Raw genomic sequence first — 7991 nt, forward strand, 5'->3', positions numbered from 1 at the left:
ATCTCTGCTTCAGTTCCTGACTTCCTTCATTGATGGACTGTCACTTGGAAGTGTAAGATGCAATAAACCCTTTCTCTCCAAATTAGTTTGGTCAGTGTTTTATCACAGCAATAGAAAAATCAAATTAGGCAAGCAAGTGCTAGCACTACAGTTAATATATAGACCTTCAAGAGAAGACCATGCCATCTTAGCTCAGCATAACTTTATGAGTCTTCTTTCCAGATCTCCTAAAAAATTTGAGACAAAAATTCCATTCAAGCGTAAAAACAATACAGTTGGTATTCTGGGCCGTACCTAAGATATTTCTTCTCCTGCCATTGCCCTGTATGATGTTCTATCAAAACAGCAATACCACTGTTTAGCTTAAGCACACTACAAAGGTTAAGGGCATTTTCTTGTAATTCTTATCTGCAAGACCAGCAGTCAGCTAATATGTTCACTGTCACCTTCTCTACCTAAAGACTCATGAACTCTTATGTATGAATAGATTGATAGGAGGTGCATCTTCCCATGATAGGCCATGCCAGGATTCTGGGCTTAGTCACACATAACATAGCCCTCTGCTGCAAAAATAATAATAAGAGTAGCAACCATCAAAGTCTCCACTGAAGGAAAATGTTTTCTTTCACTAACAAGTGCCATGTGTTTAAGATATGGAACCAGCAATCAAACAGTAGTATTTAACTGAAGCGAGTTGCCTAATCTTATGCTTTCCTTTCAAATCTCTGGTATGAACTGGAAGTTAGTTTAGGATAACCAGTTTCAAAATAAATATTAAATCATAATATCTGAGTCTTAGTTGGGCCCCAAATTCCCTGATGAGGACATGTAGTCATTTCCAGTCATTTCCAAAAGACAAAACATTGCTACTTCGATAACCCTGATCGGTTCAAGCTGCACTTAATCTGAATGAAATGGATACCGGCTCCAAAATAATATCTGATGGATGGATGGGTCCAATTTTTTATACTGCCAGTAAAAAATAGTTTGGAAGAGAGCAAAAGGAAAATAAAATAAAACTATAAGCTATGAGAACAAGTTGGACCACATCATCTCCCTAAGAGTGTGGCTGATTTGGCTGATAATCTTTCAGGAAGTGCATCAAAATGTGGCTAGGGTGGTTCTTATTTTTTCCCGGACACAGTGAGAATTGTAAGAGATGGAAAACATCCTAAATACTGAAGAACAAAAAGCATAATTCACATATCGTCATTTGATGCCAATTGGAAATAGTTCTATCCTAAACTGTTCTAGCAATTTTTCATACTCTACAGCATGTCTAGGTAGAAACAGCTGGCTCATGCTCAGAATTTAAATTGTAGGAAGACTTTCGAATGCTTATTTTATTTAAAAGGTCACAGCTTTAAATCTTGTTCCAAGAATTTGCAGTAAGAAGAATTACAAGAAGACGAAGAATAGAAAAAGAAATCAGAAAACCCTGACCGCTCCAAAGACATCCCAGAATGACCATCAAGACAGTTACTGGGGAATTCAGACAACCATCCATGGAGGAACTGCAATGTGAAAATTAAACGCAAACACTTCTGCTACTGGTGATGTGAGATGGAGAGTATATATTCATAGCTGCTTTGAATTGTGACATTTATAATGCTGTAAAGTCATATTTATCCCTGACATCTCTGGAAGATTCATTATATGCTCCACAAGATTTACCAGGAAATATATTTGGTTCCAAGCCTTTCAACCTCATCCCCAGTATTCCCTGATATGTGTAAGATCAAGTCGAAGCTGCCTTGCACAGCTCAGGCAATCACTCCCCATCTGCTGCTATTTTTCTAATCTGATCTTCCTTGGCTCCTGTCTAAAGCTATTATATAAACCCTCCACACATTATGTAATGGACTTGTAGTTTCCTAATCAAGCAATGCTATTTCTCATGCAGATGTATTCTCAGACATGGTTCTTTCTCCTTGAAAATACCTTCCACCCTACCATCGGGGTTCCAGAACAAGGCAGAACTCTCCAACATCTGGCAGGTTTTTCTCTACAGACCCCGTCCAGTTTCACTTTGCAGAGTTCAGCCAAGTGGAATTGTCTCCCTCTGCTGGACTGGCTTCAACATTGCATATACAAGGAGGCTTACAAAGCATTGCTTTCTCTGGTCAATGTTTGTACCCTCTACTTGCCACAGGAGGTTGACTTGCCTCTGAAATCTGGGAGGAGTGGGAATACCACTGGCTACAGCTGAAAGAAATTGTCTCTCAGGTGAAAAGGAAAACGAAGCAGACATAACAGGTTTAAAAGAACTGGAAGAAAAGGAGAATCTAGGTGTAATTCATGAACAGAGAAGTTAAAATGCTCCCAAAATCTGAGTGTGGTGCACATGCCTTTAATCTCAGCCCTCCAGAGACAGAGGCAGAGGTAGGTAGATCTCTGTAAAACTGAGGCCAGCCTGGTTTACATAGTGAGTTCCATGCTGGCTGGGGCTACTGGGGGACCCTATTAAAAAAAAAAAAAAAGTAAAAGATCCTAAAAGCCAAAGACATAATTGAAAGCATCATATCAGCCACACTTTGTAATTGTAACTGTGGTTCAGACCTGGGGACTTTAGCAAGTATTTAGGACCCAATAGAAATATTCATTAATTAGCTATAGTTTTAATCAAACTCAGTGATTGAACATTTATATTATTTGTTTCTGTGTGTGGTTGATTCCCTAGAGCATTTATCTCCTAGTGATGATGATACATCTCTTGACATTTGTCTGGTTGGAATCCCAAAGAAACATCTTAAGGTGTTTCAAAATGGTGTCAAACATTATATGTTATTGTGATTCCCTAAAAATCTCAAAATTTCATTTCCTTAATATTATTACATGTACATCTTTCATATTCTGGGATATAGGAAAAACACCTTTGGAGTTAGGGCAGACTGGCCAAGTTTCATATTAAAGCTGTAAAGGAAATGTAAGTCTAAAGAATGCGAGCACGGCAGGGATGCCAGCCAAGCTCCTTCTCTCACTTCTGGTGCTGTCTCAGTTCCCTGAGAAACTAAGCATTTAAGGCTGTTTCAACATTATGACATAAGCTGCCCATCAATAAAAGCAATCATTTGTGGCAGCTCAATATTCCTTGTGTCTCACAGTGCCGGAAATGTCCTTGTGAGCAGTTTCACAGGCGCCTGAGGAAGAAGTGAAAGTCTTCCTTAACATGGCTCTGCTGAACCACAACACGTCCACAAAAGAAAGGAACCTTGGCTTCATTTTAGCATTGGTCCTTCCGAGATTTGATGCTTTCAATTAGTCAACAATGAGAATCTTTGCATAGTTTCCCCTGTGTTTATTTGGATTTATAATTGAATGGGTTCACTTTGGGTAATAAAGATTAGACTAGAATGGAGACTAGACAAATTATAATAGACATTATTAATAGACAAATTATATTAATTATGTTACCATTTGTCTAATTATTGGTTTGAAAAATATTATCAGGAAGTCAAAAGATTCAAGGCCATTTTGGGGGTATGACATATAAATGGAATTTAGGAAGCAGTTCAGCAAAGTTCACCTAGGATTATGTTGAATTTAAATCTTATCCCCCAAAAGTTATCCTCTTCAAAACATTAACATAAAGCAAATGGTTATGTAAGGACGCATGTGCAATCATAACTAAGGGGGAATCACAGGAGTGAAATCACAGAAGTCCACATTTCATCTGATAAACTAGGAGACTCATTCTCCTCAGTATTCTGGTTTAAGAACAACTTCAGGATTATCTAAATCCCCTATCAAGCTTTATTTCAAGATAACACTAGCAGTTAAGAAATCCAGATTTCATCACGGCCAACACAGACCACATCCTGTCACCAGGGTGTTAACATTCTGTTGCGTTCTCATCAATGACTTGTAGACCTAAACTCTTTAAGAACATATGATGTTTTCTTTCAAAGAACATTCTCCATACCCTTACCAACTACAAACTAAGTAGATTGTTTGATCTCCTCTTCTTCTTCCAGTACCTTATGTCTTTATATTATGTGTTTTATTAGCAAAGGTCAGGCTAGATGCTCTTGGCCTAAAACTCCAAGGAGCAAGAAGGCTTTAACCAGGACTCTGATAACACTTACATTGTATACTTCTGGAAGTAACAATCTAGAAGTGTTTATCAAGAAACACATTGCTTAATTCAACTTTCTATTTCATCTCCTCAACCACTGCTACACTTCCTTATCATTTGAAGTAGAACTAGTCTGGAGAGTGATGTAGTAAGATCACATTATTCTGTATTGATCTTTCCTTAGCCTTTGACTTGGTATCACAAGAGTGAAGATGAATTGATCCAGGTTACTGACATTACTGACATCTTTACTTCTTTGAAACCAGTGAGGGTCAAGGCTGATGGAAACAGCTATATGATGGATAAATAGTAAATCTGAACAATGAGAAATAGAACTATCTTCTGGTCCTGGTTCCTTTTTTCCCCAGTTAATTATTTATTTAACAATCACATACTTAGAAGAAGCATTTCATTACAACAGCACTGACATATTCAGTAACAACTTTCTGAACAAGAGTACATCTCTTTCATAGTGGGAGCAAGTTTCCAGGTTCACAGTTGAGTTAATACAGTTATACAATATTGAACTCAGTATAAGCCCTATAAGACATAAAATTGAATGAGTTTTTAACCTTCTTGCTAATCATGTGCACAGTCTTGGAATCAATTTCCAGGATACTCATGTGCATGCATTCACAGACACACACTGAAAGTGTAAATATTTTTTTGTCTTTTTTGAGACAGGGTCTCCCTGTAGCCCCAGCTGTCCAGGAACTCACTATGTAGACTAGACTGGCCTTGAACTCACAGAGATCTGCCTGCCTCTGCCTCCCAAGTGCTGGGACTAAAGCCATGCACCACCATGCCCAGCATATTATTATTCTTTTTATCTTTATTTTTAAAAATTTTAATAACTACATGATTAGAAGAAGCATTTCACTACAGCTTTAACATATTCAGTAACACACTCCAGAGCAAGAGTACATCTCTTTCACAAGTGGGTGCAAGTTTCTAGGTTCACAATTGAGTTAATACAGTTATACAATGTTGAACTCAGTATAAGCTCTGTAAGACATAAAATTGAATGAGTTTTTTAACCTTTAAAGAAGATCTGATTTCGTTTTAGAATATATTGTTCCTTTCAGAAAGACTCATTGTTTTTGCTAACAACACTGAGATGTTGGTGCATACATCTCTAATCTGCATGCATCTGATTATTACTAGTCATAATCAGTTGTGCTTGGATTCTTGGCACCTGTGTATGTCTATGAAGTCATCGGGTAAAATTAAATGGTAATGTTTATCACCTCTACTAATTAACATGACGTAAATTTCCATGCTTCCTCCTCAAATATAATCCATTTTTTAAAATTTGTTAATTTTTTTGTGTGTATATCACACAGAACATCCTAAACCATCTTATTTGACTATACACCCACTTCCCAGATGGCACCCTCCCATAGCCTCCCTCCCCCGACTAGAGCCCTTATACTCTGATATCCCTGCTACTGTCTCCTCTGTTGTCAGCACCCCAGTCAATCCCCACTACTTGCCCTTCTGATAAATCTAGTCAGCCTACCTAGAGGTCTTTGTTTGAGGAGGGTCAGCTGTTCCTCTTCTAGCAGCAATTAGTTGCCAATATTCCATTAGATAAGATTAGGTTCTGCTGCTCATTTTCCCAGTTCTATGCTGCATTACTATTTGGGAGTCCCTTTGGTCACCCTGGCCAATGAATCAAAAGAAGGAATCTCCTATCTGGCATTGTTACTTGTTATGTAGCCTTTAGCTATGCATATGGACTCTTAAGAAATTATATTGACCCCTTTAATCTTTGACTTTCCTTTTGGGTGTTTAAGGCCATACAGTTGGCTCAGATAAACCAATTTATTTTTACTCTTAAGGTCATTTGAGGATCTGTTCCTCAGGGGTCACATGGGCTTGGGAGGAGCCCCTGGCTCCTTTCTTTTACCAGTTCTGCCTATGTGAAGATAAGTCAAAGGTCCCGCTCAACCATGGTTGGCTTCACTAGGAAGCATGGAAGAAGTGACTCCTCGGTGTTGACCCTCCTCTTTGTAGACTGGACACTGGTTCAAGTCCATCTGGTGGGGTCTCCTCAGCCTCTTTGATCAGGAGTATAGGTGACCACCATAATTACAGGACATTTTGAGAGACACTCATGGTCATCTGGAAATAGTCGACCTAAGAGGGCAAGGAGCAAAAACTGTCATTCATGTACCCCCTACCAAATTAGTATAGGCCTCAAAATATGTCTATTAAACATCCAAGAAGGTTAGTTCCACCAATCTGGTACTTTTAATTACTGTGTGCCATGTAGATAAATCTTGGGCAAAGACCAATTGTTCTCAGATAAACCTTGCCTAGTCATATATTTCTTGATATATTATGTATGATTTGTCAGTAGGTTGTTGGACTAATATGGTTCCCTCTGGTTTTTAAAAATAGCTAGGCATTATTTATCTCTCACATTGTCTAACCCTCCCACTGTGGTTTCCCCATTAAAGTATCCCCACTTCCCCCCCTTTCACACTGTTTCAATTAAGCTAGAGATTTATGATCAGCATATTTTCTGTCACAGGCGGTACCTTGAAAAGGTCAACTTATATGAATATTTTGAAAATGCAAGACCATAAAATAAGGACTTGGTATTTGGGTTGTTGAGGGCTTTTTTTCTATGAGAAGGAAAATTAAGGCTTACTGGTAAGTTATGATGTGCTGGATAGCTTTACTGTCAACTTGACACACCTGGGTTGAGGGAGACTCAGTTGGGGAATTGCCTCTATTGGACTGGCCTGTGGCCATGTCTGAGGGGCATCTTCTTGATGCATGATGTGGGAGGGCCCAGCCCACTGTGGGTTGTGCCACCCCTGGGCAGGTGGGCCTGTGTTGCATAAGAAAGCAGGCTGAGCAGGGGCCAGGGGAGCAAGCCAGTAAGCAGCATCCCTCCATGACCTGTGCTCCAGCTCCTGCCTCCAGGTTCCTGCCCTGAGTTCCTACCTTGGGCTCCCTGATGAACTGTGGCCCATGATATGTAAGATAAACTCTTTCCTCCCCAAGTTGGTAGTGGCTATAGTGTTTTGTCACAGCAATGAACAACAAACTAGGACACCATCTTTAGTTCTTCTTTTGAGAACTCTCTGTTCAACTACTTAGCCCATCTTTTAATTGGGTTGTTTCTTGTCTTGATTCTCTGTTTTTTGAGTTTGTTACATGTTCTGGATATTAAACCTCTGTTGGATGTATCTCTGGTAAAGATTTTCTCCCATTCTGTGGTTTTCTGTTTGCTTCCATGGTTACCTCCTTTGATGTACAGAAGCTTTTTAGTTTAATGAGGTCCCATTGTTAATTCTTGCCCTTGTTTCCTGAGCAATTTATGTCTGGTTTAGAAAATCCTTTCCTACACCTATATCGAGTAGGTTTTTCCCATTGTTTTCTTGTAACAGTTTCAGAGTTTCAGGCTTTACATTGAGGTCTTAGATCCATTTGGAATTGACATTTGGGAAGGGTGAAAGATATGGGTTTAGTTTCATTCTTCTACAGGTGGAGATCCAGTTTTGCCTGCACCATTTGCTGAACATGCCGTCTTTCTTTCAGTGAATATTCTTGGCCCGTTTGTCAAATATCAGGTTACTGAAATAATATGTACTTATATTTGGGTCTTCAGTTTTGTTCCATTGGTCTACTGGTCTATTTTTGTGCCAGTACCATGTAGCTTTTATGACCATAGCTCTGTAATACAACTTAAAATCTGTTATAGTAATCTCCCCAGCATTGCTCTTAGTGCTCAGGGTTGTTTTGGCTATCTGAGGTCTTTTATGCTTCCATATGAATCTTAGAATGTTTTTTTCCAATTCTGTAAAAAAAATGACAAGGGGATTTTGATTGGCATTGCATTGAATCTATAAATGGCTTTTGGTAGGATGGTCATTTTCACAATATTAATTCTTCCAATCCATGA

Source organism: Nannospalax galili, unplaced genomic scaffold, assembly GCF_000622305.1.
Source record: "Nannospalax galili isolate Female #2095 unplaced genomic scaffold, S.galili_v1.0 scaffold739, whole genome shotgun sequence".
Classification (NCBI taxonomy): Eukaryota; Metazoa; Chordata; class Mammalia; order Rodentia; family Spalacidae; genus Nannospalax; species Nannospalax galili.